Source organism: Triticum urartu, chromosome 3, assembly GCF_003073215.2.
Source record: "Triticum urartu cultivar G1812 chromosome 3, Tu2.1, whole genome shotgun sequence".
Lineage (NCBI taxonomy): Eukaryota > Viridiplantae > Streptophyta > Magnoliopsida > Poales > Poaceae > Triticum > Triticum urartu.
In genome coordinates this window covers 244365225-244380148 of record NC_053024.1, presented here as the reverse complement: position 1 = coordinate 244380148, position 14924 = coordinate 244365225, and positions in this window count along the sequence as shown.

The following is a 14924-nucleotide window of genomic DNA, read 5'->3' as shown; positions in this document are numbered from 1 at the left end:
GTACTCCTTGACAGTGCTACTTCCTTGCTTCAGGGCTCGGAACTCACGCTTCTTGATGGCCATGATTCCGGAAGGAATGTGGGCCTTGCGGAATTCTGCCTTGAAGTCATTCCAAGTGATGTTTCGCTCAGCATGCATGGCCTTGAATCCATCCCACCAAGCTCTAGCAGTTCCCCCGAGACAGTGAGCAGCATATGCCACCTTCTCACGGTCCTCAGTGCATCCGACTAGTTCCAAGCAGATCCTCAATGGTGCGGACCCAGTCGTCTGCATCCAGGGGTTCAGCAGTCTCGATGAAGGTGGGTGGTGCATGCTTCTTGAACTCCACCAACGTGGAACGTCCATTGCCGTTTCCCACCGGCTGGCGTTGACAGCTTGAGCAATCATCTGGAGGGCTGCAGTGTTGGCTTGGCGTTCCTCTCGGAAGGCTTGGAGAAGCTGAGCCATGTCCATGTTTGGAGGTGGTGGCGGTGGTGGAGCTTGTCCTTGGGTTTGGTCCTGACTGGCTCCTTCTCCGGCTTCTTGCTGCTGGGTAGAGGTACCAGTACGAGTTACAACAGGCATCCTGTTGGAGCGGTCAAGGTCTCATGATTGGGAAAGATGGGGAAAGCAATATAGATGGGATGCCTAGTAAGGGGGTTGGTATGACACTAATTGTTTTCATGCAAGGGCCAAAAGGCCAAACACATTCATTAAAATCCAAATGGGTGATGTAGTCGCTTACAAGTTCCCGAAGGAAAGTACGACGTCCATCAAACACATCAAAAGCAAACACAATACTACATGGTTTCATATGAACCATTACAAGGACTCGACTTCGCATAGGGGTACACGACCTATCCTACCGTAAGGGTTACTAACGGGCATATCCGGGTTGCGAATGATGCCTAAGTGGTGGAATGCTCGGTCGCGTAGTCTGGCTCTTCTGGGTCTTCCTCCTCGTCATCAGTGGCCTGACTTTCCTCTTCACTTGAAGGGGTGGGGGAGTGGAGGAGCTCAACACGGCGTTGCTTTGCCGGTGGTGCGAAGAGCTTGCGGTATTCCTTTGCGCTCATGCGGTGTTGCTGTGGTGGTTCTCCATCCTTTGGGGGTCTTCCGCCTCTGTATGCGATTGCGGGTTGTCCAGGGGGAGCACCTTCCTTCTTGATCCTATCCGTCTTTCCTTGTGCTTGAAGAAGAAGTGCCTTGGTCTCATGAAGTTCCTTTCGGAGTTCCATTGATTCAGAGGCCAAGTGTTGTGCCAAACTATCGGCACAAAGGCTGAAGTAGGTCTGGAATCGGAGTGGAAGTCCTTCTTCTAATGGTGGAGCTGGTGCACTGCTCTCATCCTCACCTTCCTTCCGATAAGGCAAGAAGCGGGTTGCCAACTCGTCTGCCATCTCTGGAAGAAGGTCTCGGAGGCGGGTGAGTGCCTTGAGGGTTGCGTCTCGACGGCAAGAACCAATGTTGCCATTGGTCCCTCGAAGAACCAGCTTGTTGGAGAGTCATTGGCCTTCACGATCACTTCCACATGATACTCCGTCTCGGTGTCATTGATCCAATGCTCATGGTAGGCGAAAATGGGGGCTCGGTGAAACTGGCACTTCTTGAGGCTATCCTCGAGAAGCACGGGAAATCCGTGGTCAGGAAGTCTTAGGTACGGCAGCCATCTACAAAGGTTGAATGGGAGAGGTCAATAAGGGAAATATATCTTGGGTTGGGTAAGCTTTAGAAAAGAAGAGAAGTTTAGATGGTCTCAAGCTAACTAACGCCCATGCTAACTAAGGCTTCCTACAGTCAGGATGGCTCTGATACCAGCTCTGTGGGGACCGACTCATAAGTCGAGATCACCGAATGCACGTGTACAGTGATCCCAGAGATCAATGCTCACTAACACACAGAAGCTGAATAACAAGAGTCTTACATCCATACATACCGTCTTACACAAATTATGACCATTATGGTCAAGTCTTACATTGATAAAGCCTTAAGGGCTGAACATCAAATGAAACACAAGCAGCGGAAATCTTCGTCGATAAGTAGAACCCATGCCATCTGCCTTAACCCTACAGGCATTCTGACTGGGAAACGTCCTAGTTCGCATGTTCGTCTCCAAAGAACTCTTCTTCGAACTCCTGTTCTTCCATGCCTGGCCAATTAAATAACCAGTGGCAAGCCAATGAGTACTTTGAATGTACTCGCAAGCAACCCATGTTTTGGTTCAAGATACAACAATGCATGATATAGGTAAATTTTTGCGGAAAGCTAGTTTTGAGTGCAATGACATGTTCAACAACTTGTAAGACATGCATCAGGAGAATTCAAATAACCATGAGGACAGGTTACAGATATCAACATAAATAGAGTGGGCATCAACCCAACTCAATCATGTCAAGTCCTTGACTTGACCCAAGTAGTTCTTCCCACTTATCCAAACACACACACTGGTTTGTAAACATGTGACGTAGTTTAAGAAGCATCTCTAACTGTCCTTGACCGTGGACACGGCTATTCGAATAGTTTTACACTCTGCAGAGGTTGCACACTTTACCCACAAGATCCGGGGAACTTCCGTGTCATCCACGACCCGCGGTACCTCAAGTACCCGGGGTAAGCACCCGATCACTATCTTTCCCTAGACGACACTAACAAGGAGTCCACTCGTTGTTCCGTATCCTCACGATGTACATCATACGAGACTCACTCGAGATCGTAACATCCGAGAGGGGACACAACGGTGTATCCGGTGCCCTGTGAAAACAGTCATGGCCGCCCTACCTGGCACGACCCCGTCCCGAGAGAGCGCACCAACAACTCTCCCGTCACTAGTAATGCGGGCTCCAAGCTAGTATCGGCCTAGGTAATCAATAATGCCCTTTCCCATACAAGGGTAGAGTGGTTGCGCATGTAAGGTTGGAATAACGGTCGCAACTTAAACCAATCCGTTTTTGAAAGCAACACACACACTTGCCTCGGTACACCACTTCGTCATCAAGTGGTATCCAGCATCATCTCCCTCGGGCATAAGTGGCACCCGGACGGGGTTTTCCGAAAGTCCTTTGAACATACTTTGCCTCGTCATTATGCATATTTCCCGTCCCTTTTTGAGTAGCAACTACTTAGCATCCTATCTACTCCACCCGGTGTAACCCTCATAGAAGGTAGGGTCATGCACATATGCCAGGTATCAACGAGGAAGTTACGAAGGCAATCCACCAAAGTGGTTACCCTCTCATCAATGATTTCTGAAGCAACACTAATAAAGGCTATATAACATGCAATAAAAAGGGTTTCATAAGACATGTCAAAGGGCTGCTTGCCTAGTTCACAAGGTCTTCTGGGTCTTCAAAGTCTTCTGGTCCAACTCCCTTCGTCAGCAACGCAATCTATCGTCAAAATAATAACGGGAAAATAAGGCAATTATAAACAGAAAAACTCAAACTGCTTCAGAAAATGTCAACTTATTTTTATAAAAATACTAGGTGAAAATCTAAGAGGGAAAAAATTCCTAGCTTTTGGATTTGGTGCATCAGAATGGGAGAAATGGATTTACAAAGGCATTTAAATGCCTCAAATCACATTAAATTTTTACAGTGAAGAAAAGTTTTGGATTTGAATGAAAGTTGCACCATTAAATAGTTGGCAAATATTTTGGAATTAGAAATTGGAATTAATTCACTTGAATATATCTGTCCTGTGGAATTTTGCAAATTTCCAGAAAAAAAAAAGGGGAAGGGGGACTGTGCCTGCTGGGCCAGAATAGCCGCAGCGCAGTAGGCCCAGCCAGCGGGCCGGCCCAGTGCACTGGTGCACGCGCGCGCCAGGTTTAAACCTGACGGGCGGGGCCCGGGCGTCTGCAAGAGAGAGAAGGGCGATGGAGGGGAGAGGCTGACAGGCGGTGTCCGGGAAACTGACCCACGAACACCTATGGGACACGGCGGATCGAGTCCCTTTCGGTTCGGCGGGGGCGAAGATCGCACGAAGAGCAGATCGAGGCAAAGCACATGAGCAGTTTACCCAGGTTCGGGCCGCACGGATGCGTAAAACCCTACTCCTGCTTTGTGGTTTGTATTGTGTTCTTGCTCGGGAGTGCGGAGTGCTACAGTACACACCAGCAGCTAACGGGACCGAGTGTGAGAGTTCCCCAAATCTCTCCCCCCCTCTACGTTGCGCATGGGCTTCCTTTTATATGCTCAAGGGGTCACCGATAGGTGGCAACGTAGACAAGGGTAAAAATGGAAAGGTGCTGTGGAAGGTATAGCTACCTGCTACAGTGTATCATACCTAACCCTGACGGCAGGGGACAAGGGCATTAAGTGCCTGTCTGTGTCGCCCTAATAGTGCAAAAGGGACCGCCAGGGACGCCACCGCTCGCCACGATGGCGATCTTGTCAGCACCGCTTACCACCGCGCACCACTAGCTGCACAGCCTCCCGCCACGTACGCCTGGGAGGGTCCCAGAGCGACACGTTGGTGGATGTGCTGGAGCGCAGGTGTAGAGTGGTGGCTTGCCGCGGCAATCGCCTTGCCGCGGTCGTTGTCTTGTCGCGTCCGGGAGCTTGTCGCTCACCGGGCCTAGCCGGGACGCATGGCGCGTCGCGGCAAGTTCCTTGAGATGCCTTGGTTGGCCTTCCCGGCAAGCTCCTCTTGCCGAGGTCTTGTCTCCTTGCTTAAATACTTTGTTCTTGAATGGCTCCAAAGGAAACACGGAGGATCTTGGCGGTCACCCGGCAAGCCTTGCCGCGGGATGCTGCGACTGCCCGTGCACAAGTTCGGGATACTAGGGTACCCCTACTCTAGTACACCGACAGGAGCCCCCGGGCCTGGGCCATACACGGTGCCGAGCGCTGTTGGGCCAGGCCCAAAACAGGGCACGGGCACGCGCGGCCTAGGTTACGCCGTATCTCTCCGTATCCACCGCGCCCTCCCCGAACGGCACGCGTTGAATGCGGCGTCGTGGGAGAGATCGTGGGTGGTTTCTTTATTCGGAAAGGCGGAACGTCCGCCCCCTCCCTCTTTATAAACAGGGGAAACAGGGGTAGTTCACCCACTCGCCGGTTGCTACTCCAATATCAGAAATCTCCGCCGCTCCCTCGCCTTCCCAAAGTCGAAAGAGAGCAGCGCCCCGCCCCCCATCGCCACCAGCACCACCAACGCCGTCGACCCCCTCCACCACTTTCGCCATGGCTCCGAAAGCCGACAAGGGGAAGGCTGTGAAGAAGACCGAGGCGCAGCGGCTTGCGGCGCTGCGAAAGGAGCGGGCGATCTTCCCCCTCAAGCTCGCCGCGAGGGAGCTGAGGGAGAATTACTACCTCTTCTGGTCAACGGAGACGCGAGCGCATCCGCGCACGAAGGTACTCCCAGCCGCCGCTTGGAAAACGGCTCCAAATGGATACCCTTTCTACGCCTTGTTCTTCTACTGCGGGCTCTGCCCGCCTTTCTCTGAGTTCTTCTGCGATATCATGAACACCTACGAGTTCCACCTCCTTGTCTTCACCCCCAATGCCGTCCTGACCATGGCAGTTTTCACGCATCTCTGCGAAAACTTTGTCGGAGTCCATCCAAATGTAGCCCTTTTTCGCCACTTCTTTATGCCCCGAGTGGAGAGAGGAGAGCCTTTATCCGGCGGAATCGCCTGGATCTCGAGGGCCGGCAAGAAGGACACTTATCTGGAGGGAGAGTTCCGCGGCAAGTGGGAGGAGTGAGAGCAGACTGGTGCTGGATTGTCGAGGAGAACCCGCAGCCGTTTACCGCCGGCGCCAAACCCCAGCAGCACGCGGCAGCGATTGGAGTGACGTGGCCCCGGAAGACGCTAGGCTGAAGATTGCCGTCACTAGGATCCAACGCCTCAGGCTTGCCGGGCTCACTGTAGGCGTTGTTGGCGCAGATTTTCTTCCCCGCCGCATCGTCCCCCTGCAGGAACGGGGGAGGCCCGCCTGGGAATTCAAAAATGCGGCAGATATCATGAGGCTGCGTCCGGGCCTCAACTTCAACTTCACTGTTCTGGAGCTTAATGCGATGCTCCAGAGCTGTTCAAGTATGACCCTGAGCATCCCGAAGTGTTCAGGTTGCCGCAGGGGGTTGTTCCGCTGTGCAACAACTCCTCGCTCGACCGCATCCGTGCAATGATGCCAGCTGTGTGATTCGCATGGAATCGTCTCAACTTGGCTAGAGCCTGCAGACTACGTCGTGCAGGAGTTCTTTGACGGCTTGTGGAAGTGCCGATCCGCTCCGACGAAAATAATGGCCTCACCCGCGACACCACCGAGCAAGAGATGCAACACATCGCCACCAGGCTGGAAGAGGCGGCGGGCCGCAGCCGCGGGCGAGTTTGGATTCACCGTGGAGGAGGCAGATGCAGCAGAGGCGGCAAGCCGTGCCGAGCGAGAGGGGCTCGGCGAGAAAGAGCTTGCCGGGCATGACGTCGAGTCGAGCGAGCCCGCCGAGGATACGAGCGGCTCGTTGGAGATCAACTCCTCTTCCTCCTCATCTTCAGGCAGCTCGCCGCAAGCAGAGCCTCCATCCCCACCAAGAAGGCGTCTCCGCAAGGCCGGGGACGTAGCGGGGCAGACGAGTCAACAGCCGCCGCGCCGCGCGACACGCTCCACCGCGGCAAGCACTGTTGCCGCGGGAGCACCTCACTTGCTGCGGCAACTGGAGCGGGGTCTTCCCAGACCACCGCTTCTGCTCCTGCTGCTTCTCACGCCGCGGCGACAGCCAGAGCGGGGTCATCTCAGGCCACCGCCACCATTCCCGCCAAGCGGCCAAGGGAATCCACTCCTCCGCCTTCTCGCGCCGGACGGGAGCCGGACTTCGACTTCTCCGCGTTCAGCTCCGACGAGGAAGAAGAAGAAGAGTAAGATTCACCTGCTGTACTTGTAGTTCTTCAATTCTTGCTGTTTTGTCTTGTATCTCATTTGCTTTACTCTGGACTTATTCCTTTTCAGGACGCTGGCCCAGAGAGCAGCGAAGAGAGCCAAGATCCCGGTGATTAACATCGATGAACGAACCCACCGCGTCAGGAGAGGGCGCGCCCGAGACCACCTTGCCGGACCCGACAACTGTTCTCCAGAGCAGCCCCCGACGTAAGCCTATGGTTTGCTTTCCGCCATTAGGCGCGCATGGAAGCTCTTTCTTTGCTGAGATCTGATTGTTGATTTGTGTAGGAGCAGAGCAGCCTCACCAGGAGCGCCCGGAGACCGCCCCGGCATGCCATCTGCTTCGACTATGCCGCCAAGGGAGAGTTCTCCGGCAAGGGGCTCTCCGGCAAGAGATTCTCCGGCAAGGGGGAGTTCTCCGGCAAGGGACAGCACCAGCGGCCCCCCGGCGGCGGAGACCACGACTGCAGAACCCGGTACAGGTAATCCTTCTCGCTTCAAAACTTCCCTTGGGTTCTTCTTCTTTTGATCTTCTTTTGATATTTGCTTGACTCTTCTCCCTTTTCCGGCCGTCAGACCCATCTGCTGCGGAGCCGATGGAGACCGAGGTTGCCGCCGACGATGAGGCCGCCAAAGCTGCCGCCGCAGCAGCTGGCGAGGGGTCTGGCGATCGTACTGACGGCCCTGAGGCCGCAGGAGCGCCAGGCGCTACGCCGACCGCTGATCCGTCCGCCGCTGCTGCCGCACCAGGCTCCGAAGAGCCCCAGCCAGGCGTCTACCTGGAGGCCGGAGACGGCGTCTTCATCAACCTCCCCTGGGCGTCAAGCTCCAGGGCGCCGGTCGAGGGAGAAAGCTTCGCCGGAGACGTGCTTGCCTCCGCTGGGCTAAAGATAGTTTACGCGCCAAGAAGCAGCGGCAGCGAGCCGGAGGAGGAGCGGCTGGTGCGGGGGGCGGTGTCACTCCACCGCGCGCGGCAAGCCAAGCTGGAATCTCGCGAGGCTCTTGTCGCGAAGGCGGGAGTAGACATCGAGAAGCGCGCGGAGGAGCTCGGGGGTTTTCATCAGGAAGCTCTCCGGTCTCTGGCAAAGGAACGGGAGCAACTTGCCGCAGAGCAGCAGGCCTTCTTCCTCGAGAGGGCTGATCTTGAAGAGCAACAGCGGCTTGCCGCTGAAAAGCTATCTACGCAAGAAGGCCAGCTGGCGCAGCGGAAGGTCACCCTCGACAGCCACGAGGAGGAGCTTGCCGCGCGCGAGCAAACATTTGGCTGAGCCCTCAAGCGAGCGGAGGATGCTGCTGCAGCTGCCGAGGCCGCCAAGAAGGAGCTAGGGATGAAAGTGGCGCAGCTGGAGGCCGATCTCAAGGCGAGCGGCGAGGAGCTTGCCGCGCTCAAGATTGAGCGAGAGAAGGACGCCCACAGCAACTCCGAGCTGCAGGCTCGTCTCGCCGAGAAGGGCAAGGAGCTCAGCGCCGCCAAGGACTCCAACGCAGGTCTTGAGCTGAAGCTGGTCACTTTGACCAAGGCGCTGGACGGCGCCAAAGGGCAGGAGGCGGCCTTTAAGAAGGAGATCGAGGCCGACAAGGCGCTGCTGGAGAGGGCTGCCGTCACCCAGAATGCTTTTAGGGAGACGGTGGAGCACTGGACAGAGAGTCTCGTGAATGTTGCCGCAGACATTGACAGGGAGCTGGCGCAGCTGGGGATGGAGGATCTCGGGTATCCCTCCGACGAGAACCTCCAACCCAGCGCCAAGCTCACCTTGTTCTTCAAAGGCGTGGCGACGGCCCTCCAGCGACTCCGGGAGAGGATCCCAAAGCAGCTGGCCGACGAGTCGCGCAAGATCTGCGCGGGAGCTCTTCAAAAGGTGTTGGTGAAGGTGGCCTTCCGCAACCCGCTCAACCTCACCAACGTCCTCAAGACCCTGCCGCCGGATGCTGATCTGGAGGCGCTCAAGACCCTTGTCGCACCCATTGTGGACAAGGTGAGCGGGATCAAGAGGATTGAGGGTCGCGCGTAGACTAGGCCGCCCGTTTTCTTCTTTTCTTGTCGCTGCTGGTCATGTTATGAAACAATCTGTTAGAGCCGCGACAAGCTATTTGTAATATAACTCTATTCTGGGTAATGATTGCAATGTTATTCCCTTTACTTGATTCCTTCCTTTGTATGTTTTTGCCCTACGCTTTTAGGGAACTTGCGGCGCAGGCACCTTAGCCGCGAGCGCTGAGTGCGGGACGTCAGCAGCCTGCTGGCGGTGCCGCTACCGACAAGAAACCTTGTCGCAACTAGTCGCAGCTCACTTAAGTTGTTGAGCGGACTCGAAACAAAGTAAGGGCGCGACTAGCTAAGCAACTAGTCGCAGCTCACTTAAGTTGTTGAGCGGACTCGAAACAAAGTAAGGGCGCAACTAGCTACGAGTTGGTTCCTCCGCGCACAGGTTTTCCATACAAAGCACGGTCGTTCAAGGAAGATAACTTAAAAATTTAAAAAATCTGATTGCTCAAACTTTGGCAACTTAGCTTTTCTGTTGTTTGCTTCCCGGTAAGGCGAAACTTTCTTGAACGACGCCTGGTCCATACCATTATCTTCTCCTTCCCCCCCGGCAAACTTGTGGGCGAGGGAACCTTCCTTTCCTTGAAAAAGAAGAGAGAAAATAAAGATATGGAGCCTTACGGCTCGTTATTGCTTACCGGGGGTAGGTGCTGCACAAAGTGTCAGATAACACATGCAAAAAATAGAAAGCATGAAATTGACAAGATGTGCGGAGCACATGAGCTTTACTTATGCACGGGGTCTGCGCCCGGCTTTGTACAAAGGATTACATGCAACAGCGGCAAGACTTGTACAAAAGGTGGTTGCCGGAACGGGTTCCGGCAACCGCGCCTTACGGGTAAAACTTACGAAGATGCTCAATGTTCCAGGAGTTGCTCACCGGAATGCCATCTTCGGTCTCAAGGCGGACAGCGCCAGGCCTAGTGACTCGTTTCACCCGGTAAGGGCCTTCCCACTTCGGCGTCAACTTGTTGGAATTCTTGGCGGACTGAACACGCCGAAGAACAAGGTCGCCTTCCTCGAGACTTCTGGCGTTAACTTTGCGGCTATGGTAGCGGCGCAAAGCTTGCTGGTAGCGAGCAGCTCGCACAGCAGCCTGAAGACGGTCTTCCTCAAGGAGCAGCGCGTCATCTTGTCGCAGCTGCTCTTGCTCAAGCTCATCATAAGCGAGCACTCGAGGTGACCCGTATACGAGTTCCGTGGGGAGAACTGCCTCTGCTCCATAGACTAGAGCGAAAGGTGTCTGGCCAGTGGCTCGATTTGGCGTCGTCCTGATCGACCAAAGAACCACCGGCAGCTCCTCGATCCAGTTTCTTCCGCACTTGTGCAGCCTGTCGAAAGTCCTGGTCTTGAGCCCACGCAGCACTTCAGCATTTGCCCTCTCCGCTTGACCGTTGCTTCTCGGGTGAGCAACAGAAGCGAAGCAGACCTTGGCGCCAAGATCTTGGACGTACTGCATGAAGGTGCGGCTCGTGAATTGCTGTACCGTTGTCGGTGATTATCCTGTTAGGGATCCCGAAGCGGCAAACAATCGACCTGAAGAACTTGACTGCTGACTGTGCTGTCACCTTCCTCACTGGTTCCACTTCCGGCCACTTTGTGAACTTGTCGATTGCAACGTACAAGTACTCAAAGCCCCCGACAGCTCGGGGAAAGGGGCCGAGGATGTCGAGCCCCCAGACCGAAAATGGCCAGGATAAAGGGATCGTCTGGAGAGCTTGAGCTGGTTGGTGTATCTGCTTGGAATGGAACTGGCACGCTTCACACTTGGTTACTTGTGCAGTTGCATCCTGGAGGGCTGTCGGCCAAAAGAAACCTTGCCGGAATGCTTTGCCGGCAAGTGCTCTTGCGCCAATGTGGTGACCACATATGCCTCCATGTATCTCTGCCAACAGCTTTTGTCCGTCTTCCCGGTGAATACACTTCAATTTCACACCGTTGAGTCTTCTTCTGTACAGTGTGTTGTCGACAAACTGGTACATACTTGACTGCCGGGCTACTCTTTCCGCTTCTTCTTGCTCTTCGGGAAGTTCTCCTGTCTGAAGGAAACGGACAATCTGCTGTGCCCATGCTGGAGCTTGTGGCTCGACAACAAGGACTAAAGGCAATCTGCTGCTGCGGGAACATCCGCTTCTACGGCGAGAACCTGCGGTCTGCCGGAGCTTGACGTTCCCCGGCTAATGCTTGCCGGAGCAAAACTTGTCGGGAGCTTCTGCTTCAACGGAACAAACCCTAGGGCTTGCCGGAGCAGACTGCTCCTCAGCGCTCTTGGCGTTGATCTTGGGGACCTTCTTGGCGGCGGCTTCGGGAAGCTCTGTCGGAAAATAGTCACCAGAAATCAACTTCCTCTTCTTGCTCTGTCCAGTTGATGGTGTTACAGACGGTTGAGTCAGCTTGAGCACAAAGATCCCTGGTTCCACAGGTAACTTAAGTGCGGCGCACTTTGACAGGCCATCGGCGATGGCGTTCTGAGCTCTTGGAACATGCTCCATCTATAGGCCGTCAAAGTGCTCTTCTAGCTTTCTCACTTCGTCGACGTAGGCTTCCATCAACGGACTCTGATAGCTCTTATTCACTTGGCGGACGACAAGCTGTGAGTCACCCCGGACAACGAGCTTCTTGATCCCAAGGTCTGCCGCGATCCTGAGACCGGCAAGAAAGCCTTCATACTCTGCAGTATTGTTTGTTGCTTGCTCCTTGGGAAAGTGCATCTGGACTACGTACTTGAGGTGCTCTCCGGTGGGTGCGACAAGCAGCACGCCAGCGCCGGCGCCTTGCAGCGAAAAGGCACCATCAAAGTACATCAGCCACTCTTTGCTTGCTTCCTCGACGGGGATGCTCGTTTCTGGAATTTCTTCATCTGGTGTTGGCGTCCATTCTGCTATGAATCTGCCAATGCTCTGCTTTGGATAGTTGAAGTACTCTCAAACTTGAGGCCAAAGCTTGACAGTTCCAGTGCCCACTCAACAATCCTGCCTGTCGCTTCTGGATTCTGTAGTATCCTCTTCAGCGGAAAGCGAGTGACAACTGTGATCTCATGTGCTTGGAAGTAATGGCGCAGCTTTCTCGAGGCCATGAGAAGGCCGAAAAGCAATTTCTGCACCAGAGTACCTTGACCTAGCCCCCTGCAGAAGGGAACTGACAAAGTAAACTGGGCGCTGCACCATTCTCTTCTGTATCTCCTCGCTCTGCGCAGATCCATCTTGTCGGGACCAGAGCTTGTCGGGGAAGCCCCCTGCTTGTCGCTGGATGCTGCTTGCCGTGGTTGCTGGCTCGTCATCTGCCTCCCTCTCTGCTACTAACGCAGCACTAACCACTTGATTGGTTGCCGCTATATACAGCAGCAACTTCTCTTGTGGCTTAGGTGCGACAAGTGTTGGAGGAGGACAGGTATCTCTTCAAGTCTTGCAGCGCAGCCTCCACTTCCGGAGTCCATTTCATTGGACCTGCCTTTTTCAATATTTTGAAAAACGGCAGGGCGCTCAGCAGACCTAGAGATAAACCTGCTGAGAGCAGCCACGCAACCGGCAAGTCTTTGTACATCCTTGACGCGCTTGGTGCTTCAATCTGCTCAATGGCCTTGATCTTGTCGGGATTGGCTTCAATTCCCCGCTGAGACACGAAGAACCCGAGAAGCTTGCCGGAAGGGACTCCAAACACACACTTCTCGGGGTTTGAGCTTGAGGCTGATCTTGCGCAGATTTGCAAAGGTCTCGTCTAAATCTTGAATCAGAGTTGCCTTGTCCTTGCTCTTGACCACTATGTCATCCATGTAGGCTTCCACATTTCTGTGTATTTGTGGCTCAAGAGCGACATGGACTACCACTCTTGCAAATGTTGAACCAGCATTTTTAAACCGAAAGGCATCCGTATGAAACAGTACGTGCCACATGGAGTAATGAATGCGGTCTTCTCCTCATCCTCTTCTGCCATGAAGATCTGATGGTATCCTGAGTATGCGTCAAGAAATGAAAGCAAGTCACATCCGGCCGTGGAGTTCAACAATCTGGTCAATGCGCGGCAAAGGAAATGGGTCTTTGGGACAAGCTTTGTTAACATCGGTAAAGTCCGATACAAAGTCTCCATTTCCCGTTTGCCTTGCGCACGACTACAGGATTGGCCAACCACGTGGGATGGAGCACTCCTCTGACAAGGCCTGCTGCTTCCAACTTCTTGATCTCTTCTGTGATGAATTCTTGGCGCTCCACTGCTTGCTTCCTACCTTCTGCTTGACGGGCCGCGCATGAGGACAAATGGCAAGGTGGTGCTCAATCACTTTCCTGGGAACACCGGGGAGGTCAGACGATTGCCACGCAAACACGTCGACATTCGCCCACAGGAAAGCAACGAGTGCGCTTTCCTATTTAGGGTCAAGAGTGGCACTGATGGTGAAGGTACCACCAGTGCCGTCCTCCTTGGCGGACACCTTTTTCGTCTCTGGCGGAGCTGCCATCGTCTTCTTACACTTGCCGGTGGAGCTCGATGGTGCGTCCTCGACGGCAGCGCAGCACTCCGAAGAGGTGCGCTTGCCGGAGTGGGCATCAGAACTCTTGCCGGACTTGGTCTTCTTCCCCCCGGGAGCTTCAGCGGTAAGTGACTCGCGATCTGCTGTGGCTGCTGCTTCCCGGTAGATCTTGTCGGCAGATAAGAGCATCCTTCTTGTCGCCAGGGACAGAGATGACGCTTATCGGGCCTGGCATCTTCAGCATGTTGTATGCGATAAGTGAGAGGCTGCCATGAACTTGGCGAGTGCTGGACGGCCAAGTATCCCATTGTAAGGCAATGGAATATCGGCAACGTCAAAAGTGACCCTCTCAGTCCTGAAGTTCAGCTCGCTGCCAAATGTTACTGGCAACGACCTTCCCCTTCGGCTTGCTCCTTCCCGGGTTGATTCCTTGGAATGTGCCGGTCTCTTCAAGCTCGCTGTCAGGGATCTGGAGTTTCTGGAGTACAGCGGAGGAGATCAGGTTCAAGCCGGCCCCGCCGTCAACTAGCATCTTAGTGACCTTGAGGTTGCGGATAGTTGGTGAAACCAACATCGGCAAGCACCCGACCGCAGTTGTGCGATCAGGGTGGTCCTCAATATCAAAGATGATAGGCGTGCTGGACCATTTCAGAAGCTTGCGTGACTCGACAGGTGGTTCCGCCGCATTGACTTCCCGCACCCACTGCTTGAGTTGGCGGTGCGAAGTATGCAGAGAAGCACCGCCGTCAACGCACAAGACCTCTGTGGCTTTCTGGAACTCCTGCTCACTGGTCTCGACATCATCCATGTCTTCGTCGTCGTCGTCATCTTCATCCTTGTCGCGGCCGCGGGGAGGTCTGTCTCCTTGCCGCTGCTTGGCCTTGCCGCGGCGTCCTCCCCGGCCGGCGCGCTTCTTGCCGGATTCTCCAGCGCCTCCTTGGGCCCTCTCCTTGTCGCGTCGCTCGTATTCAGCCTTTTGCTGCTGGACAAGCTGCTCGACCTTCTTGCAGCTCTGGAGGTCATGGCCCTTGGTGCGGTGGATCTTGCAGTACTGCTTGTCGGTGCCGTCCTGCTTGTCGGCGACCGCCACAGCCTGGCAGTTGGTGCATGCGGCAATCTCCTTGCCGGAGCTACCAGCTTTGGCTTTCTTGGCGCCACCTTCGTTGCCGGACTGCTCAACGACTAGCACATCTTTGCCTTTCTTCTTCCTGTTGTTCCGCCGCCGGTTTTTCTTTGCCGGGGCAGCATCCTCGCTGTCAGATCCTCCTGCTCCTGTATTCTCTCCGGGAGTTTCCTCCCTTCCTCAGCACGTGCACACTTGTCGGCCAGGGCATACAGCTCACTGACGTCTCTGATCTTGCACATCGCCATCTCCTCCCGCATCCTGCGGTTACGCACGTTCTGATGGAACGCGCTGATGACCGCGGCAGGGTGGACATCTGGGATGTTGTGCTGTACACGGCTGAATCTCTGAATGTACTTGCGCAGGGGCTCTCCTTCCTTCTGGGCGAGCAGATGAAGGTCACTCTCTTGGCCATGAGGTTTGTGGCCGCCTGTA